Source organism: Schistocerca americana, chromosome 1, assembly GCF_021461395.2.
Source record: "Schistocerca americana isolate TAMUIC-IGC-003095 chromosome 1, iqSchAmer2.1, whole genome shotgun sequence".
In the NCBI taxonomy this organism is placed as follows: domain Eukaryota; kingdom Metazoa; phylum Arthropoda; class Insecta; order Orthoptera; family Acrididae; genus Schistocerca; species Schistocerca americana.
Window position 1 is genome coordinate 1,062,107,443 of NC_060119.1, and position 16,973 is coordinate 1,062,124,415.

Sequence of the window (16,973 nt, forward strand, 5' to 3'; positions counted from 1 at the left end):
TTTGCTATTTGGGGAGCAAAATAACTGATGATGGTCGAAGTAGAGAGGATATAAAATGTAGATTGTCAATGGCAAGGAAAGCGTTTCTGAGGAAGAGAAATTTGTTAGCATCGAGTATAGATTCAGGTGTCAGGAAGTCATTTCTGAAAGTATTTGTATGGAGTGTAGCCATGTATGGAAGTGAAACATGGACGATAAATAGTTTAGACAAGAAGAGAATAGAAGCTTTCGAAATGCGGTGCCACAGAAGAATGCTGAAGATTAGATGGGTAGATCACATAACTAATGAGGAGGTATTGAATAGAATTGGGGAGAAGAGGAGTTTGTGGCACAACTTGACCAGAAGAAGGGATCGGTTGGTAGGACATGTTCTGAGGCATCAAGGGATCACCAATATTGGAGGGCAGCGTGGAGGGTAAAAATCGTAGAGGGATACCAAGAGATGAATACACTAAACAGGTTCAGAAGGATGTAGGTTGCAGCAGGTATTGGAAGATGAAGAAGCTTGCGCAGGATGGAGTAGCATGGAGAGATGCATCAAACCATTCTCAGAACTGAAGACAACAGCAACAACAACACCGTAATGTGTTCGATATTATGAATCACCTCGAAGAAACCCAGGAAACCATCCCCTGACACACAGTACGCACGAATTCAGATATTGTGAAACACAACTAGTTCTTTACTCTCTTTAAGTAATAAGTGCTATCGACAGGGAACTCATACTGATTCCATATTTCTAGTTTTCCAGAAGACTTTTCACACAGTTCCTCAAAAACAGCTTACAAATAAATTATGTGTCTGTGGAGTATCCATCTCTGTAAATAATGAAAAGTGTGAAGTCATCCACATGACTACGATAAAGACTGGTAATCCAACTAAATACCTAGGAATTATAACTATGAACAACTTAAACTGGAACGATCACACAGGTAATGTTGTGGATACGCCGAGCCGTGGGCTGCATTTTATTGGCAGAGCCCTTCAAGGTGCAACAAATCCACTATAGAGACTCCCAACACAGTGCTTGTCGTTCTCTCTTGGAGTACTGCTGCGCGGTATGAGATCCGTATCAAATAGGATTGATGGAGGACGTCGAAGAAGTTCAAAGAAGGGCAGCTCGCTCGGTTTGTATTATCGAAAAATAGGGGAGAGTGTGTTACGGATATGTTATTACGGATATGTTACGCGAATTGGGGTTGCAGTCATTAAATAGAAGGCATGTTTCGTTAGGCGAGATATTTTCATAAAATTTCAATCACCAACTGTCTCCTCCGAATGCGAAAATGTTTTGCTGTCGCACAAGTGCATAGTGAGAAATGATCATAGCAAAAAAATAAGAAAAATCAGAGCTCGCGTAGAAAGGTTTAAGAGTTCGTTTTTCTAGCACACTTTTCGAGAATGGAACAGCAGGTTGAAGATAGTTCGACGACCCCTCTGCCAGGCAATTAATTGGGAATTGCAGAGTAGTCATATAGATTTAGGTGTAGATTGTAAACAGGGACGGAGTCGTCACTCATCCTCGGGTAACTCTAAAAATCACTGTTACATCAGTCTATTTTGTTCCGTTAAAGTGACGTGTTGAGTTCTTCCAGTTCCATTCGCGTACTGAGCGCGGTAGGACAGCGTCTCGATAAAATATCTTTTCCTTTAGAAAACAATAACGGAGCACAAAGGATGTACCTACGGAGGAACGAGGAAGTGAAACTGCCAACCACTAGAAAAGAATATCTTCACAAACTGAATTCCTGCCCCTCCAGATAGAAATCAATGCAGTATCACTTACCGACAATCGGTAAGTGTACCCAGGGCCGTTTGCCGTGAAATCTCAAAACTAGTACGGACCTCAGAGAGTAATTTACACATGGGTTTCCTGCAGACACAGTCTGCTGCGGTTCGGATAACAGGTGCATCACAATGTGGGAGTGAAAAGACGCGTTGAACACAGATACAGGATAGAGAAACAATTAAAACTGCTCGAAAGACGAAAGGCCGCTGGACCTGATGGGATACCAGTTCGATTTTACACAGAGTACGCGAAGGAACTTGCCCCCCTTCTTGCAGCGGTGTACCGTAGGTCTCTAGAAGAGTGTAGCATTCGAAAGGATTGGAAAAGAGCACATGTCATCCCCGTTTTCAAGAAAGGACGTCGAACAGGTGTGCAGAACTATATACCTATATCTCTAACGTCGATCAGTAGTAGAATTTTGGAACACGTATTATGTTCGAGTATAATGACTTTTCTGGAGACTAGAAATCCACTCTGTAGGAATCAGCATGGGTTTCGAAAACGACGGTCGTGTGAAACCCAGCTCCCGCTATTCGTCCACGAGACTCAGAGGACCATAGACACTGGTTCCCAGGTAGATGCCGTGATTCTTGACTTCCGCAAGGCGTTCGATACAGTTCCCCACAGTCGTTTAATGAACAAAGTAAGAGCATATGGACTATCAGACTAGTTGTGTGATTGGATTGAAGAGTTCCTAGATAACGGAACGCAGCATGTCATTCTCAATGGAGAGAAGTCTACCGAAGTAAGAGTGATTTCAGGTGTGCCGCAGGGGAGTGTCGTAGGGCCGTTGCTATTCACAACATACATAAATGACCTTGTGGATAACATCGGAAGTTCACTGAGGCTTTTTGCGGATGATGCTGTAGTAGAGGTTGTAACATTGGAAAATTGTACTGAAATGCAGGAGGATCTGCAACGAATTGACGCATGGTGCAGGGAATGGCAATTAAATTTCAATGTAGACAAGTGTAATGTGCTGCGAATAAATAGAAAGAGAGATCCTTTATCATTTAGCTAGTATATAGCAGGTCAGCAACTGGAAGCAGTTAATTCCATAAATTATCTGGGAGTAGGCATTAGGAGTGATTTAAAATGGAATGATCATGTAAAGTTGATCGTCGGTAAATCAGATGCCAGACTGAGATTCATTGGAAGAATCCTAAGAAAATGCACTCCGAAAACAAAGGAAGTAGGTTACTGTATACTTGTTCGCTCACTGCTTGAATTTTGCTCAGCAGTGTGGGATCCGTACCAGATAGGGTTGATAGAAGAGATAGAGAAGATCCAACGGAGAGCAGCGCGCTTCGTTACAGGATCATTTAGTAATCGCGAAAGCGTTACGGAGACGATACATAAACTCCAATGGAAGACTTTGCAGGAGAGATGCTCAGTAGCTCGGTACGGGTTTTTGTTGAAGTTTCGAGACCATACGTTCACCGAGGAGTCAAGCAGTATATTGCTCCCTCCTACGTCTATCTCGCGAAGAGACAATGAGGATAAAATCAGAGAGATTATAGCACACACAGAGGCATACCGACTATCTTTCTTTCCACGAACAATACGAGACTGGAATAGAAGGGAGAACCGATAGAGGCACTCAAAGTACCCTCCACCACACACCGTCAGGTGGCTTGCGGAGTATGGATGTAGATGTAGATGTAAAGTCAAACTCTGGCGATATATAGACCAAATGCAATGTCGCATGCAGCCGTAGTGAAATGTTGACAGTAAATGTTGAAAGAACAGACTGGTTTGGAGAGATTTTTCAGCGATGGGGTTGTTCATGTAGCGTCTCTCGAATGTCTCTCTGACCGAGTGGAGAACTTTTATCGCCAAGAAATTGAACGACTGCTAGAATGTTCCAAACGTTGTTTATAGAGACTTGGTGACTATGATGAAAAGTAGTGTCACCTTTCTTGGTCACTTTGTAGTGCAGCTTTCAATAAAAGGTAACTGACCTTCCTTAATAATGTGTAACTTGCTTTTTGTGGTCCGCTCGTGTTGTATTCCTGTCGATTTTTTCTCCTTGCAGCACCAAATGCGAGATGTCTCCAGACTCTAAATGCTTTCAGTAGTGTTGTACCTTCAATGTTTCAGTTTTGTACAGTATACATTTCCTTAAGAGCAAAGCTAACATATGAAAATAGCAACCCAATCCCAAACACAACATTCTTTCTTGGCGAAAATTGTATAATTATACGTATGGAAAACGTGGGCAAAAAAGGGGATGGCAAACCTTAGAAATGGCAGATTCTATATTTATTAATATGAATGGTTAAGTGTCACGGTTGCGAAAGATTCCAGATGAGCAAGCAAAAATCAGAATGAGACTGGAGAAATTTGTTCAGGATGTGAAAAAGACGACATATGGAATGAGTCGTTCGTTCTCCAGAGAAGTGCGCGCTGTGTTGAAACTTTCTTACTGACTAAAGCTGCGTGCCGGACAGTGTCTCGAATCCTGTATTTTGTCACTCACGGACAATATTCTTACCAGCTGAACTATCCAGGCAGACTCACAGCACGCACCCAATGCTTCAGTTAAGTTATGTCAGTATCTCCCTCTGACTTCACAGAATCCACACATCTCGCCCTCCTGTCTTCCCGAAGCACCATTCCTAAGAGAAATCGCGGAGAAAAGACAGCAATACACAGCCTTGGAGTTGTTTCTTATCAACGTCTCATCCGTGGATTGAGCGGTGCTGTGAAACTTCCTGACAGGCTAACACTGTTTACCCAACACGAACGGAAAGACGAGTTCTGGGTCCGTATCTCGGCTCCGCACACGGTTCACTCTGTCAGGAAGCGAGATGAATCTTCTGTCCTGTATATATAAAGAAGAGTGTCCCTTTGCTTGTCTGTAATTCACATAAATCCACTGTTTCATTCCAATCTTGATTCTTGATGAAATTTTGCACACTTTATTTTCACGACAAGAGAAAAATCACTGTATACAGAAGATTTCGTATTATAAATTGAAACAAATATTATCTATGTAATGTATAAAGGGGAAAGTATGTAACCAAATATCTCTAAAAGTTCTTGGCCGATTTATTTCAAATTTCTATACGATCCCCTAATGAACACTGGGCGGACGTAGGACATACATATAAAAGCAGAAGTGTTGTTACCAAACATCTCGATAAGTACCTGACCGGTTTACTTCAATAGTCCTGTCAGATTTCGTTCATATTTCCACATTCAGATGAAAAAATGAAGAAAATTATTGAAAAATTAAAAGCCCTGCAATCTAAATATGTGGAGGCCAACTGACATTAATTCTTATCGTGAGAATAAATTACCATAGAAATACCCGTCTTGGAAGCAGTACTATGAGATGTCACTAGTCCGCTGGATGAAATAAAACTCGAGAATCTGCCAGAAGCATGATCGCAATCTCTTACATACTAATTAGTTGACATATAACCTAGAACTTATTTTTAGTACTTATTTTATAGTTAATTTATTTTTAAAATCCACAGTGACATAAAAATGCTAAGGCATATCGTGGATATAGTACCAAAAAAAAGCAATTGATCGCCGGCCGATCAAAAGACTGAACGAAACCCGAGCTATCCCGAACCGTTACGTAAACTGTACGAACAGTTTGAGTCGTGCTTAAACGCAGGCCTGTTTGAAACAGCGAAATCTGAGCTGAAACAATACAAGGTAATCAGAATGAGACTTTCACTCTGCAGCGGAGTGTGCGCTGATATGAAACTTCCTGGCAGATTAAAACTGTGTGCCCGACCGAGACTCGAACTCGGGACCTTTGCCTTTCGCGGGCAAGTGCTCTACCAGTGGTAAAGGTCCCGAGTTCGAGTCTCGGTTGGGCACACAGTTTTAATCTGCCAGTAAGTTTCAATACAAGGTAATTATCGCAAAATGGAAGAACAGATGGCCCAAATGATCATCTATGCATACAGGTGAAGACGTTATCATTCGTCGCTTTCCGTTGACACCCAGTGATTCAAATATGCCCTTCTATTGAAACCGTTTCCAGTTTTCCATGCCGCTTGCATTCGATGTGAATATCAAGAAAGCACGAGGCCGATCAGTTTGTGTTGCATATATTAAAAATCTCGGGAAATACAGGCAGTTAATATGTAGTTGCAACGTATAAATGGACTTGAGGACAAAGACAACCTTTTAATTAAATTCTGTTAGGAAAAGTGGCAGGCCGCCATTCAAATAAGAAACAGAGGTCCGAAACGTAGTGGTTTCTGTTTCAGCTACATGGAAATTGTATAAGACCCCACATGTAGTGCATTTATCCATAAATAACTCATGATATAATTATAATGAATGCACTGCTCTCAAAATTCCGTACTAAGGGCCGTAGTAAGCAGGATAACAATCGACTGTTTCAGATTAACAGCTCTTCGGTTTTCTAATCTACATTAACACTTATTAAAAGTTGATACTGATGAAAAAAATATCGACTACGGTATACAATTATTTGGTTGTTCATATCTTAACAAATAGTACTGTTTGCAAAATTTATTATTGACTTTTATTGGTAGAAGCACTTTTTATTTACAGAGAGTTCACGAGTTTTGAGGTCGATAGCTTTCAGGAGTTAATACAGCCAAATCTAAAACGAAAACACTGCACAATTTCATATCACTGACATTTTAGAAAGAGTTCTTGAACGAAATCAGCTAACCCATCAAAGGTCCAAATCAAAATACAACGATACCGTCACCTATTTTCCTAGCCAAGATAGTATTATAATTAAAATGAGTCAACTGAAACATCAGCATGGAGACATGGATTACTTTTCATAAATGTAATATGGAAAAAATATTCCAGATTCATATTTCTCAGCCGGCCTCTGTGCCCGAGCGGTTCTAGGCGCTTCAGTCCGGAACCGCGCTCCTGCAACAGGTTCGAATCCTGCCTCGGGCATGGATGTTTGTGATGTCCTTAGGTTAGTTAGGTTTTGGTAGTTCTAAGTCTAGGGGACTGATGACCTCAGGTGTTAAGTCCCATAGTGGTTAGTGCCATTTGAACCATCATATTTCTCACATTAGCTGCTGTCCTCTCATATACGTAACGATACATCACATTTAATATTTACTTAGCAGTAGTAAGGAATTTTTTCCCATGCTCCCCGACCCCCCCCCCCCCCCCCCCCCCTGTACCCGAGGTCGCTAACGTATGCGTGGTTTTGGCGCTCGACTCAAACGTACGTAGTCTCGACACCTGTTGGTTCAAAATGGTTCAAACGGCTCTGAGCACTATGGGACTTAACTTCTAAGGTCATCAGTCCCCTAGAACTACTTAAATCTAACAAACCTAAGGACATTACACACATCCATGCCCGAGGCAGGACTCGAACCTCAGACCGTAGCAGTCGCGCGGTTCCAGATTGTAGCGCCTAGAAATGCTGAGCCACTCCGGCCGGCAAACCCTGTTGGTAGGTGAAACTTCCGCTGCCAGTATTTGGAAGAGGTGCGAGGTGGTGGCGTAAGGTTCCTGATCACCACTCTTTGTGTCACTGTCCTGGATTAAATTCCAAAGTTCTCGGTAGTGTATGAGTAAGGGCATGGGGCACTGTTGATGATGATCCAACCGGCGGTTGGGAACGTTAACTTTGGCGTACGCCTTGACTCTATTCGAGAGGAGTAGGCTATGTGCAAGCATTGGTTTTCAGCCTATCTAATCCTCATCATCATCATCACCATCATGCAACATAAACATAATACTACTCTACAGACGTATCCACTACAGTCACCTACGCTCCACAAACACAAATGCGACACAATCTTGACGTATCCACAAGGAGAGGGACCAATATGTGCAGAGGATGAACATTCTCTCCAGGTTGCTGAACCCATCCCCTAGGATTTCCCAGCCAACAAATTCGTATGTGATTTACATATTTATGGAAGTTTTTTTCATCATTCTAGCGCTTTCCAGTCACATGTCATACCAGTTCAATAATAGTTCTGTAAACATATTTTACATGAGCAAAAAGTGATACACATATGTTTCCAGAATGAGATTTTCACTCTGCAGCGGAGTGTCCGCTGATGGCTAAGCCATGTCTCCGCAATATCCTTCCTTTCAGGAGTGCTAGTTCTGCAGGGTTCGTAGGAGAGCTTCTGTAAAGTTTGGAAGGTAGGGGACGAGATACTGGCAGAAGTAAAGCTGTGAGGACGGGGCGTGAGTCGTGCTTGGGTAGCTCAGTTGGTAGACCACCTGCCCGCGAAAGGCAAAGGTCCCGAGTTCTAGTCTCGGTCCGGCATACAGTTTTAATCTGCCAGGAAGTTTGATACACATATGATTCACTGAATTATTCGCTAATTGGCGCTCAGACAAATTTAAAAAGCACTATTTGATCTGCGAGCTACTGGGTCGTTATTACATGTGCGCCCTTGACTCAAGAATAGTAACGAGTCACAGATTAGTTTATGGCTGGGATAGAGACGCGGTGTCCTCGACAAGAGTTGTTCGTAGAGCTGTAAGTGTGTATGTGTAACAGAGAGCCGGCACAACCGATATCAGCCATAATGGAATTGTGATAATGGGTGCTACTGTCTGTTTTTATTTCGAAGTGATAAATAAACAAGTTTACAGTGTTATGCAAAGCAGCTCATTTATTTTACTCGTTGGCCATATTAGAAACAAACGCCCGAACACAAAGACCTGCACTTCTTAGCGGAACGAGGACAAACTGTAAGAAATAATGAATTTACACTTTGTAGCGGATTGTGCGCTGATTAGGAAGTTCGTACCAAATTAAAATTCGGAGGCCGACCGAGACTCAAACTCGGAACCTCTGCTTGTCGCGGACAGATTATCTACTGGCTGCTCGTTAGACCCGTGAAGTGTGCAATAGAAAATCTACGCTTTGTGGAAGGTTGGAGGAAGTACTGGAGAGAGTGAAGCTGCCGGCCGCTGTGGCCGAGCGGTTCTAGAGGCTTCAGTCTGGAACTGCGCTACCGCTACGGTCGCAGGTTCGAATCCTGCCTCGGGCATGGATGTGTGTAATGTCCTTAGGTTAGTTAGGTTTAAGTAGTTCTAAGTTCTAGGGGACTGTGACGTCAGATGTTAAGTCCCATAGTGCTCAGAGCCATTTGAACCACTTTTTTTGGAGTTAAGCTGTGAGGCCGGGTCGTTAGTCGTGCCCGAATGGCTTGGTTTGTAGAGCATTTGCACGTGAATAGCAATGTTACCGTTTTCGAGTCCCGTTCTGTCACGTAGCTTCAATCACTATCCACGAAAATTATGAATTTGTCGATCTGGTTACTTTCCTTAATGGAGGCTTGCAAAAGTTATAAAGAACCAAATAAGTAAGCTAAAAAAGTTAGGTAGTTCCAGATTACTGCAATTCACCGGTAAAAACTAATCTGAGAACGTTTCTGTAGCCCCTGTATAATAATTCAAAAACATTTTCGCAACAGCCTCTAATCTCGCGCACTTTGCGATATCTCTTTGTTTTTGCAGAAATTTTTAGTGTGTGTGATCAGCTTTTAGAACCACAGAGCTTACATCTCCAAAAGGCGTCGAAATTAACACAGAATGCTTAAAGTGCTGTTTTCCACTGGCAAAGAAGTAAAAGAAGAAACGGAACTACAGGAACATCGGAAAAAAGCTTGTAAGTGCTCAAACATGACGCGTCATTTTCATGGTGAGAGAATTCGCTTCTCTTGCTTAAGTGCCAACGTTATCATCTTATTTAGCGCTTAGCGCTCTTTCCTTTCGTTTTGCATAGACGTTTGACGGAGAATCACATTACTCATCAAGAATCTCCTCGGGTCGGCTAAAACTGTGTCCCGGATCCAGTGTTGTTCTTGACCTGGCACATGGAGGGTACACGCACGTCGCATGTCCTCATTCGACGCTTCGTCATGTCACACAACACTGAGGTGTGGCGAGTGCCTGGACAGCACCTTTTCATTGTTTTTATTCTGTTTTTGACACACTGAAATGAACATACCTTGTGACTAGAACGAGATTCTCACTCTGAAGTGGCGTGCTACGGTAGCTCAATTGTTAGGACACCTGCCTGCAAGACGCCAAATCACGAGCTCGAGTTTCGGTACAGCACAGAGCCTTAATCTGCCAGTAAGTTCCATATGTTCTCACTGTATAATACGTAAATTCTTTTTCTTTCGCAGAACTTTTATGCTGTGTTTCTGATTCGGATCTGCCAGGAAGTTTCATATCAGCGCACACTCCGCTGCAGAGTGAAAATCTCATTCTGGAAACATCCCCCAGGCTGTGGCTAAGCCATGTCTCCGCGATATCCTTTCTTTCAGGAGTGCTAGTTCTGCAAGGTTCGCAGGAGAGCTTCTGTAAAGTTTAGAAGGTGCGAGACGAGATATTGGCAGAAGTAAAGCTGTGAGTACCGGGCGTGAGTCGTGTTTCGGTAGCTCAGATGGTAGAGCACTTGCCCGCGAAAGGCAAAGGTCCCGACTTCGAGTCTCGGTCGGGCACACAGTTTTAATCTGCCAGGAAGTTTCAAAACTGTTGTTAATAAACTGGAAGTGTTTTATGACCATTGGTAAACTGAAGAGTAGGCCCTGAGCATTTGACATTCCGTACTGTTACTGAATATTTGTGATATTTCATTGCATTCTTTGCTAATGTAGTACACATCGGTAATGCAGTTGAGGATCCATTTCCCACAACTTGTTAGTGTTTTTGTTTTCACATACATTTTATTACACTTTTCCGGATTCATGTATTTTCAAATCCGTCTACGAAAGATAGACTGAACATTTAGATTTATGATATATAAAAAAGAAAAAAATAAAGAGGCTTGATGTTTACTGTAAATATAAATTTGAACCGTCCTTAACTGAATGTGACCATAATTAAGAGGTTTTAAAGTAGATCAGATAACGTGAGTGGTGACTAATTACGTAAGATTTGTCGTAGTCATAGAGTTCCTTAATTCACTGTGGAGAAGAGAATTTAAGTACTATGGGCAGTACCGATATTTGGTTAAAATTCATTCAGCACAGTAACATAAGATTTAAATATAAAAACAAATTTAAAAAAAGTCATGCTTGCCGTCACAATATCAAAATTCGTTGTGACTTTCTTGCATTGGCTCTAAATGAACCTAATTTCTTAAATATTTTGGACTCGGCGCCATACAGTCTCGTGTCTATAGGCAGCATTTCAAGATTTTATGAGACGCAACTAATGCATTGCGTCAGTGAGGATTTTAATCGAGAAGGAGGAAGACGGAAGAAGGAGGAATCGCATATGGTTTTCCTGTTAGGAACTACTGCTTTCACAAACCATAGAAGAAAATTAGAGAGAATGTACTGTGTTACTCACTGGCACTCACTAACTCACCAGACTTTTCTTTTAGAGAATGCAACTAGCCTGATGGGATTTTTCGTGCACGTTGAGAGATTGAAATGTAGATTTTCAGGTAATCGCAATATCTCGCGCCTGTCTTCGCGCTGCAGACGAGAGCTTCGTTTCCGCAGACAGCAAACGCAGCTTGGGTCGCCAGTATTGACATAAGTAATGGACGAACAGCAGACTCCATTACTCGACCGTGTTTAGTGCGCGAGATGACCTTAATCGCGCCGTAATCTGGACCGACACGCAAAACGGGAAATCGGAAGCGGGTTCCAGATTACGTTCTCACATTATTTTCTCAGAACCGACATGGAAATGTGTTCCACGTGTTTACGCAATTCGCTCACGCCTTCTATGTTCATTGTAAAATTCAAGTAGAGGCTGCTGCGGGCAAACCTTTCCTCGTGAGTGTGAAATACTAACGGCTTATTTATAGAACATATTTCGCTTGTTCTCTTTTCTGATGTCACTTGACACTAAATTGATCAATGTGAAGGTAGGTCAAACTGTTCAGCGGTGTGTCTATACAGGTTGTATCAACAATGTCCTTAAAATCTTGAAAAACTTGTTCATACGACGTACCGAGACTTCGTTTTGGTGTTCTCTTCAAGTAAAATAGATTAAGTTTTGCCGCACGTGGCACGCTAGTACAGAACCGCGCCACCGATGGAGCTAGCGGCATTTCCAGCAAAGATGGCTGCCTTAACCTTTCCTGGGCATTACCTCAGTGTGTTCTGGATTGAAGAGACAAAATCTGCGACAAACGTGCAACGTAATTTTCGCACAGAGCATGGCATACATCCTCCCAGTAGGCCTACTATTTATGAATGGCGTAATTGGTTTGTTTAAAATGGATGTTCGGGTAAAACGTAACAAATCCTCAGATCGTCGCTGTTCGTCTGACAACGTCGTAAAGACTGAGACAAAGCTCTGTGAGCAGTGCTAACAAATCGACCTGGCATGCTTCTCGAGAGCTGGGCGTCCCACATATGACTGGTGGCATGTGTTAAGAAAACGTTTGCATCTCAAACCATGCAAGTTTATGATGGTGGAAGAATCTAAAGAGACTGATAGGTGTGCTTGCAAGGACTTTCTTGTAGAAATGGCACATCGGTTAGTTGAAGACGGAGATTTCATTGGATGATGCGTTGACTTTTCACTTAAGTGGTCAAGTTAATAAACTCAACAGTAGGATTAGGGGCAATGGAAATCTGCGAAAATCCCTGGAACATTAACGTGATACCTAAAAATTAAATGTGCTTTGTGCATTGTGCAAGATCAAAGTTTACTGATATTTCTATTTCCAGGAGGAAACTATTGACGGAATAGTGTACTTGGATATTATGCAAAACGTTTTAAACCACCACATCGTTATTGACGAGCAAGAATGCGATGCACTGTTCATGCAAGATGGCGCACCCTCTGACGTATGGGATTTCCTAAATATCCCTTTTCCAGGTTCATGGATGGGCCGAGGTACGCCAGTTGCATGTTTACCGGCCCTGTTTTTGGCAATTCATCAAGGATACCGGGTTTGTTCCACCCTTACTACCTCCTCCACTAAAACTCAGTGCTACAACCCCCTGCTTCGGAACCAAACATGTCATGCCTGACTTGCTGCAGCGAGTTTGGCAAGAAATTGACTTCAGGTGGGATGTGTGCCGTATCACCAACGGAAATTGTATTGAACCGGTTTAGGTATAAGTTAAAAATCCGGATGTATAGGCCTATCTCGATAAAGTAACACAAAACCATATTGGCAAGGCAAATGAATAAACCAATACGACTTTTCAAAGTTGTAAAGTCCTTTTTTGATACATACGTAATTAATAAACGCTCACGGTGACGCATGTCTAGTTGCAGATTGCCAATCTAATGGCTTGCAGGGGCAAGGAACGTTTCACTTTCGGTACTTTATATAATTACTGAACAAATTTAAAAATTTAAAATGCTGTCATGATCTATACTTCAAGAGACACAATCTTAAGTTAAAGGATTAACACAGTAAGCCCAGCGTTAAATTTAGAAACTGTGTAATTTATATGTCTTGAAGCAAGGTAGATCATCACGTGCAAATTATCCTTGCTATATTCATCCAGTGTTTGAGAAATAGGGCAACTAGAGACATACAAAAAGCTTTACTCATAATTTCAAGCGATTTTGAAGCTTTTTCTTGCCGAATCCCTCCCCGCAACCTCTCCCCCACGCCCCTCCGCCCCCCACCTACCAGGTACTGCTCTGCGCGAATAATGAAAGGAAATAGACCTTTTCGGTGTTGATGCAATAAAACTTCAGCATCAGAAATGACGTATTAATTTACAACTTCTATATCAGTAGCTCCATCCACTACATAATTTGTATAACGTATCCACACACAGCACAGAATGTGCCTGTAAAATTATATCAATACACAGCACATAATTCACAAGATATGTCGTCTTGAACATTGAGACGTGAGAAAATTAACTTCTTTTCTCAAAACGGAGTGCATCGTCAAATATTTGACGCATTAACTTGTTTTTAATGTAATCATACGTCTGAAGGTGTTTTATACGTGAACGTTCAATTATTTAAGGAAAGGGGGTGAGGCATTATCGGCGCTGTCATTTGGTATGGGATCGATTGTTCATTATTATTATTATTATTTATTATTTGACAATTTTATTGTATTTTAATTTCGTGTTGGATAACCTTTTATTTCTCTACAATCATCAAGTAACTGTGGTAGGGTAGTGGTGTGACTGTGAAGCGTATTAAGTTTATTTCATGCGTTATCTATTGCAACTACTCTTGTATTATATTCTCTGATGCGGAGATTGGGGATAAGCCCAGTATTTACATAAATTAACGATGAACGAGGGAAAGAGCCTAAAAATCATGCGCATTTAGGCTAGTGCACCATATGAAGATACATCCACTACTGACAGGTATATCTTTTTCTCTTTTCCTGTCATTTCTTTCGCTTTCTTAGACTACGTATTCATATCTTCGATGGTGCAGCATAGCTGTGTTTGGTAATAATATTAAAAAGCAACTGCAATTTATTTCTTTTTCTCAAATGGATTCTTGTGTTTTTTTATGATTAGGTGAAGTCTTTAAAATTGTTTGTATTACTAACTGTGATGTGAAGAATTGCTGTGTAAATCGTAGACACGAAAGCACAGAGCAGTAACATACGATGAGGGTGTGTTTGTAAGTGTGTTGCAATATGGCAAGACGCGTGTTGTTGATTTTAGAATCGTTGAACCTTTCGACTGACGATTCGGATTACCGTCACAGTGCGAAATAGAATTTGAAGTGCTCATTATGAATGGAAAGGTCGAACGGTTTGAGTATTACTGAAAGGACTCTGCCTCAATAGGCATTCAAAATGCTCTCCTGAACAGACATGATATACTAAGGTGAGAAGCGTCATGGTATATCTGCCAATATCGTGTCGGGTCTCCTGTTGCCCGGCATAGTGCAGAATCTCGACATGGCATGGAAGTCGTTGGAAGTTAGAAATAACCTAGGTGAGCAATGTCCGATTATTTTCCCTCAGAAGAACTCGTTTTAATTCCGAATTGTGTGGCTGTGGAGAACGTGATTCGAGCTAGTCACTAAATTATGTAAATCACACACGATTTTGTTACTAATCCCGAAAAAGTTTAAGATTGGACTATTCATCTGTTATCCTCGTAATCATCAAAAACCAAGTAATTACGCGGGAAAGCGTGGCAACACGACTCTACGTCTGATATAAACGTAACCTGCGTGGTATGACTGCTGTCACACTCAATTTACTCTCGCCGCGAAGCTGATGAGTACAGGGTAAGCGAACAGATGCATAGCCTAATCCTAGAATTTCACGGGATTGGCAACAGAATCGTGGGTGATTTACATAATTTAGTGACTAGTTTGAAACATGTCTCCACATCCACGCAATTCGGAGGTAAAACGAGTTCTTTTGCGGCAAAAACATCAGACATCACCTCAGTCAGGTTGCTTGTAACAAAATCTAGTACAAATACACGGTCTAAAATCCAACGAAGTACACCTCTGAAGACCATTTTCTCCATAACGAGACCAACGGTCTCGAAATCGCCGCAGAGATACTAATCCAGGTTTGGCTCAACTCCACGTCTTGCAAACTAGGGGGTTGTGCGCTAAGCTATGCGAGCAGCCCAGCGGCGCAACTAGAAATGACATTCAAAAGTTTAGATTAGTAGAACTGTATCGCATTCCAAAAATGAAATGTGGTTTGTCTACTGCTGTCCACAACCACGATTAATATGGAAAAACAGAAGTGGCGTGGAATTATTTAGTTACAGTCCGATTTGTTTTATTTTATCAAAGTAATTCCTACATTCATTACACTTTTTCATCCTTCAATATCGGACAAATAACCATTCTTATGTTTTCCGAGAGGTAAGTACGTCTATCGGTCCAATACTGTTAGAATTCTTCACCAATAGCAGATCGCCGTCTCACCAGCGCAGTATTCACTTGGAATAGAGATTAAGTTTATGGTTGTTTAGAAACAGACAAAAAACTGTGGATTTGGTTGTCTATCTTGAGCCGGCTTAATATCTTCAATTGTAGTGATTAGCGCCTGCTTTTCACACAGTTACTGTGTCCAGAATCGGTCTGCTTGACTTAAACTAGTACTATGGATTTTGGAAAACGTATGATGTAATCTTGGTTTTATAATTGCATATTTGACTACCGTGAACATGGCCGTTGACTGAAACCGTTTGGTAAATAAATTGCATTAATTGATGAAGGTTTCACGAGTTTCCAGCCGGGTGGTAGCGCTGATATCTCGCGACGTTTTGGGAAGTGTCATAGTACCCACCTTCGCCAGATAGTATGACTTCTGCAGAAGATGGGTAGTGTGACACTTCCCAAGTCGTCGCGAGATATCAGCGCTACCACCCGGCTGGAAACCCGAGAAACCTTCATCAATAGCTTACGCCGGGAAAGCCTACAGTCACAAATTCCATTAATGTCAGCTTTTGTGTGATGCCTTTCCTATGTTATTGTGGAATTCCTTGTGTGGGGCAAATAGATAGCTGTTTCTCTACCAGATTCAGAGAACACGTGAACAACAGCAAAAAGCGTAAATCCTCATTTAGTGCATACCAACTCTCGTGCTTAAAACAGCTTCTAACATCGGATTACTTTACAAACTAGTTAATTTGTTAAATATCTGACGATAAGCACGTAAAACCTAATTTTATTGGTTTTATTAGTTTCGAACTATTCACCCAAAGACTAATTAAAAATTCAAAACCAATATACGTTCATGTAATTTTTTATCGCTGTAATGCTCTGTGCCAAACCATTTCAAGAAAAGCTAGATTTTCACACATGCTTATGGCCTTAGTCAGCGATGTATGTGGATCCTCTCTGCATAATGTGTACAGAGTGAGTCTGTAGTAAACAAGTACTAAATTAAAGGGTCATTCCTGGTGCTGAAGTTTCGCTGCATGAACATGCAGTATTCGAAAAATGTAGTATTCGAAAAACTTTTTTTGCTTTCATTGTTTTGTGAGTTTTGAAATTTTTTGTGAAAAGTCGCTAAGTGCTGTGCTCTCACTCTCCAATACTGTATTAGCATAGTCTGGGTAATGCGTACGCAGTGTGTTACAGTGCCTCAAGATACGTACACACTTTCCAACTTCAACAATGGACATAGCGTGTTAAACTTAGTTAGGTTTAGGTAGTTGTAAGTTCTAGGGGACTGATGACCTCAGAAGTTAAGTCCCATAGTGGTCAGAGCCATTTGAACCATTTTGCTATCTTCCTCCATTTACGAGTTTTCTGTCTCTTTCCCACTTCCACTGTCTCCTTCTCCCTCAGCATAAAAAAAACGCGA